Genomic DNA, 9,632 nt, shown 5'->3' with positions numbered 1-9,632 from the left:
CCAGATCTACGCGGACAAGGCTCCCCCGCGCCGGCTGGATCCGGATGGGGCGGCTGCGGCGGAGGCGGCGACCACCGAGACTTCGGGGTTTGAAGTTTGAAGGGGGGAGGCGGGATGATTTGGGGCGGCCGTAGAAGAAGAGGACAAGGAGGGGAGGGGAGGAGGGGACGACGCTCCTCCTCTCGTGGGTTCAATCCCTTTGGCGGGCCTGGCCCTACCCAAGCCCAGTGTGAGTGAGATTCAACTGCTCACACTTTTTTTTCCCTCGCGTTAGTGGATCGGCCCCCCCCTCGGTCCACGGCGTCCTCCTGTGTGCCTGAAGGCGGGAGGGAGCCCTCGTGTTAGGTTTGTGCATGAGAAAGGGAGGCGAGGCACGGGAGGGTAGCCTCCTGGCTCTGTCTCGCTCCTTGTGCGGTCACGCACCGGAGAGCACGTGATGTTTGCACCTGGGATTAACAGCTTCGGATGTCGGACGCTTCGGTCCTTCGTGGTGGTGGTGGTGGCGGTGGAGATGCTGGCATCAAGTGAGTTCCGGTCTTGGTTCTCCCCTTTTAGTCTCGTAACATGGTCTTCTTTGTCGGCAATACAACGCGTAATCGACAATGTCGATGACTTGACATGCGAGGAGAGTGTCCCTAGCAAGGGTGCATTACATGATACTACCTTTTATCATTAGTTAGACATATAGGCATGCATGCTAGTGGTTTGTATTCTTGGTTGATACTATAGAATACCTTTTATCACAAGACTTGGCAACAATAGATAGATACACATTGCAAAGCTGCACATCATTGTTATCACAAGAGATTCAAATACCAAGAGCTTTTATTCACGTTGTACATCAAATTCCTTTATACAAAAGAAAGCTCCATAAACTGCATCACCTATCCTATCTTGACTTGAGGAGAAAATTCTGAAGGAAAATGAACAAACTATCTACTATCCTAAACTATTTGACTTGAGTTCCTCATTGTTTGGTCTCGTTGAGTGAAACAACTTCTCTCTCGAAACAAGCTCGCGCCCGGCATTATAGATAAAGCAACAAACAAAGTACACAGTCGAATAATACAAAGTGGAGAGGTAGCCTTCTTACACAACAGATCCTGGGATAACAGGAACACGACTACACTACCGAAAGAGGACACGGGGAAGTCAGAGTACAACGCCACACCACACCCTAGCACACCTAGTCTCCACGGCAAACGCCCTCAAGAGGGAGAACGGCGCCGAGCATCGCTGCTGCCGAGTCCATGGGTCTTCACCCGGCGCCTTGGCACAGAGAGGAGAACCAGAACGACGTCTTCAAGAAGATAGCGACGCCTGTTGGGCGTCGGCGGCGCCAAAGCGCAGAGCTTTCGGTTGGCAGCTCACCCGTGCCATCACGATGACACCAGGTCATGTGTGGCGAGTTCCAACTCCCTAGATCTGGGCAACGCCTATGTCAATGACATGAAACGTGTCTGAGCCACCAACTGCTACCCCTTGCCGCCCACACGACCAAAAGGGTAAGCCACCACCGCTGCCATGAGGCCCGCCGGAGAGCCAAGCATGGGGACCACCATCCGAGGCCGCCACCCCCGCATCCCTGCCCCAAGACATCACCACCCGACCACCTCACAACACACCAACCACATCAGGAAGACTAGAAGGCCTTGCTTTCACTCCTAGCCCGGCATCAGTCTCTGGATCTGGGTCCACACCTCCACAGTAGGAGGCGTCGACACTTGCATCCCCAGCTAGTCCCAGTGAACCATGGGACATGATCCTAAGACTGCCGACAGCCCCCGTATAGGCCTTGGAGAGCCAGCACAATGACTAATATGTGGCCATCGGTGATGATCCGTAGGCCGATGCAACTTCGTTAGGACCACCACCACTGCCCACCGCACCCGCGAAGACACCCCTCACGTGCACATCCCAGGAGGAGCTCGTCCTCGCCTACCCGAGGAACAAGCCCCAATCTGCCTCGGGCCCAGATCTGACCTGCCCGAGCACAAACCCTAGAAGAAGATGAGATTGTTGTGCGCGCAGCCACACCAGCCCCGCACGCTGTCGACACCGACCAAGGAGAAGGGAAGAAACCAGGACACCACCCTGCGCCGCCAGCTGGACCATGGCCACTGCGTCGTCGTCGCCACTACTAGCCCGCACCCCCAACCCGTCTCGGCCCATGAGCAGACCAAGCACGGGAGGGGAACCACCACCGTCACGAGCCGCTGCGACGTCCCCGTAGGTGCAGAGCACCACCAAGTCGTGGCCACCACCGCCGAGACCCAGCACAGCAGCCACCGGCCCATACCGTCGTGGCCCGCTCCACCTGCCGGCCAAATCCGGCCACCGCAGTGCAGGCGAGCACCACCGGCCATGCAGCCCCTCACACCGTAGTTGCACCCCCGCGTGGCTTCCACGACAGTGAGCCATCGTGCTGCGGCACCCTACGCGAGCACTGCGCCCAGGCCCAAGGGAACCGGCCTGTGCCGCCCTGTCGCACATGAGGAGGAGGACGCCCCGCCGGCACCGCCGGCGGTCGGGTTTCCACTAGTAGAAAAATGGCTTTACGTGAGCCACATTAGCCCCGGTTTGTAAACGGATCTGTACTGATGTGACCATTAGTGCTGGTTCCAATGGCTAGGGGGTGGGAATCATTAGTCCCGGTTCGTGTTGAACCTCTAGTACTGGTTCATGACACGAACCGGGACTAAAGGTGTGGTGGCAGGCTTGTGTCAGACTGGGGGGCCCACTGGCACATTTAGTCCCGGTTCGTATCACAAACCGGGACTAGAGATGCACCTTTATTCTCGGTTTGTATAACCAACTGGGACTAAAGATGCTCCTATATAAACTCTTCGTCGAGCTCGAGCTCTCTATTCTTCCCCTTTCCTCTCCCCTCTGTTCTTCCCCTTTTGCTCGAGCTCATCCTCCATTTTTGCAAAAAATTGTCAAGATTTGAAGGCACCCCATTCATCCAAGTGTTCACAAAGGTTAGCAACTTTTCCTTTCATCTCTCATTGCTAGATTATCTCTTGCAATGCTCTATAAGTATAGTGATTTGTGGGTTTTAGTTTGGGAGTATTTATATGTGGTAGTTTATTTGATTTATATGCAACTTGAGCTCAAATTAACTTCTTATTTTGCATGTGTAGGTGTGGTTTACTTAGTGCCTTCCCGTCCCCGTCCTAACCATCGTCGATCGCCCGCACCGTCTTGTCACCGGTACCACCTTGGTGAGCCTCTTGTTCTTATCCTTTTTATAAAAAAATCATGTTTGTGTGATTTAGATAGTTACTTGTATAATTTTCTTACCCGTACATTGTTTGTTATACGTAGTGGCATGGTTTTGATATCCGTCCTCGTCGGCCCTCGTCCGTTTTATGATTCGGATGTGGTATATTCTCTTCTATAAGTATTTGTTGCATTTCGTGTTTATGACAAATTATGCCCATCAAGTTGACATAGATATTTTTATTAGGAGGTATGTGAACTGGAAATTCCAACCGACCCTCTTGTCGAGAGCTTAAATTTTGTTGAAAAGGAAAAATATTACTTGAAGAAAAAATTGAAAAGAATTGAGGAGGAGAAGATGGAATTGGAGTTGCATGTTGCCGATGTCGTCGATGATCACAAGATCAAGATGGATGCAATGCGCTTGAAGATTAGAAAGATTAGAAAAAATATGCCATTGATAGTGAGGCTTGGTATCATTATGCTGTTGGATCAACTGTTACCTTAGTTGCGATCTTGATCACATTTGTTGTTGCATTTAAATGCTTTAGCTAGAGAGTTTGTATGTTGTTTTATGAGAATAGGTCACTAGTGCAGAACCGGGCAATAGCACCGGTTCGTAAGGCCCTTTAGTGCCGGTTCCACAACCGGCACTAAAGTGTGGTCACTAAAGGCCCCCCCTTTAGTACCGGTTCAGCACGAACCGGTGCTAAAGGCCAACCACGTGGCATGAGGCAGCTCCGGGGGCAGGGAGCCCTTTAGTACCGGTTGGTAACACCAACCGGTACTACAAGGTTTGGGGGGGGTTTAGTTTTATGATTTCTTTTTCATTTAATTTTGTGTTTCCATTTTAATTCTTTTTCGTTTGCTGGTATTTTACGATACTACACATTGTACACGTTATGCATATATATATAGTAGAACCAATCATGCATATATATATCATCAATGTCTCACAAACCACCATATTAATTAATTCACACATACACACATGTATAGCTATATACAATTTCTCCTACATATGCATGTTGCCTTCGGAGCCAGTGGCATTAGCCTAATTGGTGCCTTCGGAGCATGATGACAATTGGAAGTGGTTTTCATGGGGACGGTAGCGGGTAGTAGTATTCTCCCTTCGGATTTATGACCTGGTCGAGCAAAAATCCCGCTATTTCCTCTTGAAGTGCTTCTACGCGCTTCGTTTCTAGGAGCTTGTCCTCTGTGAACTGTTAAGAAGGAGATCAATATGCATGTGTATTAGTTGTGTGAATAGATATCGATAATGGTGTAAAAATTGTGAATAGTGTTCTGACAAGCGTACCCATTCCTGTCTTTGAGATCTGCTCTTTTCGGACGCCATCATGTGAATGTTCTCGCAAACGCAGAATGCACACAGATCAGTCCCCTGCGCCTGCTGCAGGGCCTTTACGAGAATGGAATTTGATCAGATAATAATTAATCAAGCATGATAATTAAAGAGATGGCAGCTAGCTAGCTAGCTAGTACTACTTAATTACTTACCTTGGGTCGAAACCATTTAAGCTTTTTTTTCCATTCGCCTTCCGTGACGCTGATGAACCTTGCCCAAGCCCTGCCCGCCGACAAAGAAAACAAATAAAGGGGTTATTAAATAGTTCATATCATGAAATGACAAACTAAATAGGCCGAGATATATAGTTAATAATGATTGAAATTACCTGTTGACTATCCCAAACAAGATGTTATAGTCAGTATTTGCTTTGAGTAGTGAGTCCAGTATTTCAACAGTTCCGGCGTCAACTTTAATGATACACAAGATCCAGTGAAATCTGCATGCACACACGTTTGCATGTCTTAATTAAGCGGGCATATGTAAGCAAAAACATGTAGCTAGCTAGTAGGCAAAAACAGAGAATTTGTAGTACAAGACAGTGTGACTCACTGGAAGTTGTAAGGAAGTAGTATATCTTTATTGTATTTGAGGCGCTTCAAGAACTCTAGCATGTTGTCCTCTACGGCCTTTTGATGATGTGGATTTATTAGCCATGTGTATTCATTAACGGTGTTTGGGTCAATGAACCCAATGCCAAAGCGTCCACCTTTTCTCATTTCATACATCTTCATCCTGCACAATACCACAGAAAAGAATATAGTGAGGATAATTACAGGTAATGATTGATCAAAAGGATCACTACAGCTAGCTTGAGACTTAAATTACAGAAAGAAATCACTTACAGACAATAGCAACTGACGATAGATTTGTCGAGTGCGTCTTGATTGTATAACTGAAACAGTTCAGAATACTCAACGCACAGAGCTTTCTCATGGAAGTAATGCTCCTCCTTGACATTCACCATGAGGGACAATCGATCTGAAATCTTGGTAATGTTCATGTACCATTGATGCAATTCATACATTCTCGTTGGGAGGTTCTTGACGTTGTCTGGCTCGACCAAAGGTTGGCCCCGGACATATTTCCGTTTTATTTCATCCTCTCTAAGCACAGGCATGGGCTCGATCTCGAGGAGTTGTCCAACAGTGATGTTGAGAACTTCAGCCTGCATTATATGGTCCTTGGTTATTACCACATTGCCCACCTCGGGAACGTAAACTGTTTGCCCACAATAATATTGGGCGTGCGTACTGTCACGTGTTGTTGGCACAACAAGCGAGGGGATCGATTGCGCCGCCTGTTCTCCCAGCTGGGGAATGGTTTTCCCGCATTTTTTAACAGCTGCTTGTTGTTTGCTCGATCCCGAGCTCGCCTCCTTACGTAGACGTGCTCGATTTAACTTCCTGATGTGGCGCTCATAGTCTGTGTCAACAGGCTTGGGAGCTGGTGGTTGAGCCATACGAATGAAGTGGTCAATTGTTTCCTCAGGAACTTTCTCCCTTGGCGGCGGTGGCGGTTTCGGTGCAAAATGGGCTTCCACCTGGGCCTTCGATATGGCTGCGTTTTCCTCCTCGGACCTGTCATAAGGCCTCTGCAGAAGAGGCGTGAGGCTTGGACCATATTTATATCGCTTGCCTCCGCCTGTACTTCCTGTACTACCTCGACTCGTACCGCTACGCACCATAGCTGCGGGGTGTCTCTTCTGCGATTGCTGAGGCGGCGGAGACGGCTGACGGGGCTGAGTTGGACGAGGAGGAGTGGCCTGAAGCTGTGCCGGACTTGGAAGAGGAGTGGCCTGAGGTTGTGCCAGACTTGGAGGAGGAGTGGACGTCTGACGCTGTGGCGGACTTGGAGGAGGAGGAGTGGCCTGACACTTTGCCGGACTTGGTGGACTTGCAGGAGCGGGAGTCTGCTGACTCGGTGGCGGACTTCGACGAGGAGTCGGCTGACGCGGTGTCGGTGGCCTTCGAAAGATGATGCAATCCTTTTTCCATAGGATGATACGATGTTTGGCCTCTCCGAAAAGTGCTCGTCGTCACCTCCAGGAATGTCAAGCTGTAGCTCCGAATATGGGTCCACCACCTCATCAACCAAGACACGAGCATAGCCCGCTGGAATCGGGTTGCAATGGAAGGTTGCCTCGGGGGGATTTGTAAAAGCAACGGCGTCCGCCACCTTCATGGATATGTTCTTCATTTTGACGTGTAGCTCGCAGTTAGTGTTATCCGTGATGTCATCCACGTGGTATCTATCCAGCATTGCGTCGTCCGGGGCGGAACCCACGCTGCTTCTCGACATGGATGGGGCGGTGCTATCCAATGCTGGATCATCCGCTAGCTGCCGCAGCTGCTGAGACCCCCTTTGCTGGCTAAGTGAGTCAATCTGCTCCTGTTGCCGCTGGAATTTGACTGCCAATTCTGCTTGACTTGCTTCTAGTCCTTGAAGGCGTTCATAGTCCCGCTTCCTCTGCTCCTCCTCCATCTTCCTCTTCTTCTCCTCCGCAATCTTGTTTCTCGCACGGGTTCTATAGTCGTTGTTCCAGTCTGAAAACCCCTCATACCACGGAATAGCGCCCTTGCCTCGTGTTCTTCCCGGGTGTTCAGGATTTCCCAGGGCACGCGTAAGCTCGTCGTTCTCTCTGTTGGGCTGGAACACCCCCGATCGTGCCTCTTCTATTACAACAAGTATCACATCGTCGGCTCCCTTCAGACTTGCCCTCGTCGAAACATTGCCTGTCTTCGGGTCCAACTCCCCCCATGCGCATAGAACCAAGTCCTGCACCTGGGGGGCCAGCTCTTAGTAACCGGAGTGACACCTGCATCCTCCATCTCTTTCTCAGACTTATCCCACTTAGGCATTGCCACCGCATAGCCACCTGACCCCAGCTTATGGAACTTATCCTTTTTTTCGGCATTCTTCTTGTTTATTCTCGACCGTTCCTTAGCTAATTCCGAATCCTTGAATTTCACGAAATCGTCCCAATGAGCACGTTGGTTCTCTAGTGTTCCCTCGAATACTGGAGTCTTCCTTCCTCCCTTGACGTACTTGTCCCATTCACGATTCTTGTGGTTCTTGAATGCAACCGCCATCTCCCTAAGAGCAGCGTCCTTGACTTTTTGCACATTTGCTTCTGTGAAATGATCTGGTAGGGTGAAATGTTCCATGAGAGTATCCCAAAGCAGCTCTTTTTGTGGTTTGTCGACAAAAGTAACATCTGAACGTGGCTTTGCTGGCTCTCTCCATTCTTGAAGGAAGATCGGGAGTTGGTCCTTCACAAGAACTCCGCACTGACGAACGAACTTGTCCGCAATCTTCTTAGGCGCTAATGGTTCGCCATTAGGTCTGATTGCCTCGATATTGTACTTTACGCCCTCCTTCAACTTTTTGTTCGGGCCTCGTTTCGTCCTTTTGCCTGAAGATTTGCTCGATCCGGATGGCTGAAAGAACAAAGATCAATTCGTTAATATATCTTCAAGTCATTTAAAACATGTGATGATCACCAGATGCCTGCTTATATAAATATATATACCTCGCCGGTCTTTGTTGTTTCAAGATCAACATTTTCTTTGTCATCATCATAATCATAGTTCATGACTTCATCAATTCGGTCGTCGCGATCGAATATCATATCACCCTCTCTGGTGTTGTTTAGAAATTCGGAGCCGTCATAATCTTCTTCATTCTGATCATCATCTGGCCCGTGAGGATGGCGTATCATATCGAACATGGCCTGTTCTCCCTCTCTGCCGGTATTGTCCGCCATAGCTTTTATTTAACTAATCCAAAAGAAATATAAAACAATTTAGTATTCAAATTACATCGTCTCGAATAATAGATATAATCTCGAATACATCGTCTCGAATAATAGATATAATCTCGAAAACATCGTCTCGAATAATAGATATAATCTCGAATACATCATCTCGAATAATAGATATAATATCGAATACATCACTGGCTAGGTAGCTAATAAAGATCGAATACTACAGAAGAATCTAGGACACTCTCGGTTCCTGCGGCGTGGGCGGTGGACACCCAAAGAGAAGGAACCCTCACAGGATCATAGCTGAGGTGAGATCCCTGAAGAAACTGCCAGGTATTGGAGAACCTGCCGCCCTCTAACGCAACCATGTAGCGTTGGACGTGCTCGTCCTCCTCCCTGACACGGCGACATACCACCTCCGGCGGGGCTGGCTCCCTCCGCGCCGAAACTGGCCCACGCGAACGCCACCAAACGAGATCAGGGTCGACGACGGGACCCGGGGCCGGGTTCCTCATCAAGCGGCGCGCCCCTCCAGGCAGCACCTCCCAGTGCCAGCCCGGCGGAGCCCAGTCCCGGACATGGGTCAGCCGGACGTCATCGCGGACGTGTCGACGGCGAGGATGCGGGTCGGGCATCGTCGAGAACAAATACTAGCTATATGCCCGCAAAAAGTAACATTTTTTTAATGATTGGATTTTGATAACTAAAATTTCTAACATTTCTATATAACTAACATTTCTATAACATTTCTAACAATGCTATATATAACTAACATTTCTAATATTTCTATAACTAAAAAACAGAAAAAAAAATTATAACATTTCTATATATATAACTAACATTTTTATAACTATTTCTATAACTAAAAAACAGAAAAATTTCTAACAATTCTAACTTTTTTATAACTATTTCTATAACTAAAAAACTGAAAATTTTCTAACAATTCTAACATTTCTAACTATTCTAACAATTCTAACATTTCTAACTATTCTAACAATTCTAACATTTCTAACTATTCTTACAATTCTAACATTTCTAACTATTTCTGAAAAACAGAAAAATTTCTAACAATTTTTAAAAAACAGAAAAATTTCTAACTATTTGTATAACTAAAAAACAAAAAATGTATGTGTGTGTGTGTGCGCTCACCAGCGAGGCGAGGGACGACGGGGGGCGGCGACGGGGGGCGCGCGGCGACGTGGACGGCGACGGGCGCGGCGACGACGGGGATGACGACGACGGGGACATGGACGGGGCAGCGACGACGGGGACGGGGAC

Source organism: Triticum dicoccoides, chromosome 3B, assembly GCF_002162155.2.
Source record: "Triticum dicoccoides isolate Atlit2015 ecotype Zavitan chromosome 3B, WEW_v2.0, whole genome shotgun sequence".
Lineage (NCBI taxonomy): Eukaryota > Viridiplantae > Streptophyta > Magnoliopsida > Poales > Poaceae > Triticum > Triticum dicoccoides.
This window is presented reverse-complemented; position numbering follows the sequence as displayed.